The sequence below is a fragment of the Petaurus breviceps genome, unplaced genomic scaffold (genome assembly GCF_028583685.1).
Source record: "Petaurus breviceps papuanus isolate PSGF00001 unplaced genomic scaffold, PetGlider_PUasm1.0 126, whole genome shotgun sequence".
In the NCBI taxonomy this organism is placed as follows: Eukaryota; Metazoa; Chordata; class Mammalia; order Diprotodontia; family Petauridae; genus Petaurus; species Petaurus breviceps.
Genome location: NW_027185655.1, coordinates 11,504,568 through 11,507,514, shown reverse-complemented (window position 1 = coordinate 11,507,514; position 2,947 = coordinate 11,504,568).

Below are 2,947 nucleotides of genomic sequence, written 5' to 3'. Positions count from 1 at the left end.
CCTTAACTAATAATGTTAGAGAGCAAGAAGGCTTGTATCATACATTCCTTGAAGATGATTATCTTAAACTATTGAAAATTCAATAAAAAAGAAAGTCCCAACTTATGAAATTACTGCTGATTTTAAATAAAATATTTTATTTTTAGTTCATGGAATAAAACAAACATTTCCATAACATAGTATAATAAAAAGATGATTGTACATGAAACTGCAAATATCTATCATGTGCACTTTGCTATTCCTTTTTAATATATAATAAAGTTATCACGTAAATTTATTTTCCCCCTCATCCACTCCCTAGAGATGGCTACTATTAGACACAAATAGCTCTGTGTGTGTCTGTGTAATTATTCTATACATTTTATCAGTTCTTTCTTTGCATTTTTTATATGTCCTTTATAATTAATTTGGTTATTTATAGTACTCAAAATGACTCATTTGCTCAAAGTTGTTAAAATATTGCTGTTGCCATATACCATGTTCTCTTGGTTCTGCTAACTTTAGTCTTCATTATTTTATGTGAGTGTTTCCATGTTTTTCTAAGATCAATGAGCTCATGATTTCTTACACACGGTAGTATTCCAACACAATCATATGCCACAACTTATTCAACCATTCTCCAATTCATAGACATCCCTGCAATTTCCAGTTCTTTGGTACCACAAAGAGAGCTGCTATAAATATTTTAGAACATATAACTTCCTTTTTCCCTAATCATCTTTGGAAATAGATCTAGTAGTGATATTGGTGAGTCAAGGGGTATATAGGCAGTTGATGAATTCTTTGAGCATAATTCTAGATTGCTCTCTAAGATGATTGATCAGTTCACAATTACACCAACAATGAATTTGTGTCCCAATTTTTCCAAATTCCCTCTGACATTTCTTACTCTCCCTTTCAAGCATTTTAGCCAATCTAGTAGGTATAAAATGACATCTCAAAGTTGTTTTAATTTTAATTTCTCTTATCAATGATGATCTAGGACACTTTTTTATGTGACTATAAATTCTTTTGATTTCTTTTTTGAAAACTCCCTGTTCCTCAACTTGGACTATTTATCAATTAGGGAATGATTCCTATTCTTATAGATTGCAAATGCTATTGCTTTGTAAGAATGACTGATTGAGCCTAGAATGGGAAGAGAGGGGATTATTTTGAGAATGGATGTGATATCATGTTCCTGTAGGGAAAAACAAAACAAAATGAAACGGATACCTAAACTATTCTTCCATATATGGTAGCAAATTACACTCAATTTATTTTAATGCTTTGTAAATGATTGTCCCATATCCAAAAGATGCATCAATAGGTTAAAAAAGCTAAGTGCCATGACCCTTAGAGTTCGCTTCTGCAACTTGCACAGGCACTGGTGGATTGCATCACCAGAGAGTTAGTTATTACTACTTTTGCATTGTGAGTAGCTCTCCTCCTAACACTAGCTTATGAGTTCCCATTGCTGTGGTTCTTTTTAACAATCATCCAATAGACTCCCTTAATTCTTTAGCAAAGATATGGCAAGAACAGTAGCAGTAAAAGAAAGTGTTTACTTCAAAAGCAGGGGCGCATTCTTCTATAATTTCATCTGGAGTCTGGGATGCTTGGAGGAGGGTAGGTACAAACTTAAGAGAGAGAGGTAGTGAGGCACTATAGGGAACACATGGGGCCAAGCCAACTCAACACTGTGTAGCTACAGGACCTCAATATCTTTTCTCTCTCCCATGGAGACCTTACAATATTTATGGCAGGGTGTACTATTGGTAATGGATGAATCATCTGGGCTTGTTCTGTCATTTCATAGTGTCTCCACAGAATTGGTACCTCAGATGGGTTTACTCCTCCTGAGCCTGGAGTATCTTTGGTGTGCAATGCACTGCAGGGCTGTCCTGAGCAGATCCATTGGTGATGCTGCTGATGCTAGACCCAATCATGTCCATCAGACAGTGTGGGGGAGGCTGCATGCCTTTTGGACAGGGACTTCGAAAGGGACTGGGCAGACTGCCCAGCCATTAGGCAGCTGCCAGACTGGGCTAGGAAATTAGTTTGGTTTCTGGACTCCTCTCAGTGCTTGGTATCTCTGTTGGACAGATTAATAATGATAACAATAATAGCTATATAGGCCACTGTGCTAAACACTTTACAAATATAATCTTATTTGATCCCCATAATCACCCTGAGAGATAGGTGCTATATTTATCCCCATTTTATAATTGAGGAAAGTGAGGCAAACAGAGAGTAAGTGATTTACCCAGGGTCACACAGCTAGTAAGTGCCTGAGCCTTATTTGAGCTCAGTTCTTCCTGACGACTCCCGGCCCTTTGCTTGACATACAATGGGCAGCTTGCAGGATTTTCCATCTTCAGCCTTGGATGGTGTTGTGATCTCTTCACCTGGGATGTTAATATGCTTTTTTATTTGTTTCCTTTCCCAGTTGGCCACTCCACCTTGCCTTAGGGTGATCAGTTTCGTTTTAGTTAGTTATACCTCCCAAACTCCAGTGGGAATCATGCCTATGAGTGACAAGTTACAATGGTATTAATGCAGTCTGTGCCCTGGAGGCAGGTTCATTCTATTGCTATCTTCTTCATAGGCAATTGAACAATTCAACTTTTCTATCTTAGCAAATGTTTATTTTTCTACTGAAAACTTATCTTTATCATTGTGTCTCTACATCTAAAGGTTTTTCTCTTTACATTAAATGGTTTTGTGTTTTAGCGTCTAATATACTTAAAGTCTCCCTGAAGTGCTCTCTCTCTCTGTCTCTCTCTCTGTCTCTCTATCTCTGTCTCTCTCTCTGTCTCTGTCTCTGTCTCTCTGTCTCTCTCTGTCTCTCTCTCTCTCTGTCTCTCTCTGTCTCTCTCTCTGTGTCTCTCTGTCTCTCTCTGTCTCTCTGTCTCTCTGTCTCTCTGTCTCTCTCTCTGTCTCTGTCTCTCTCTCTCTCTGTCTCTCT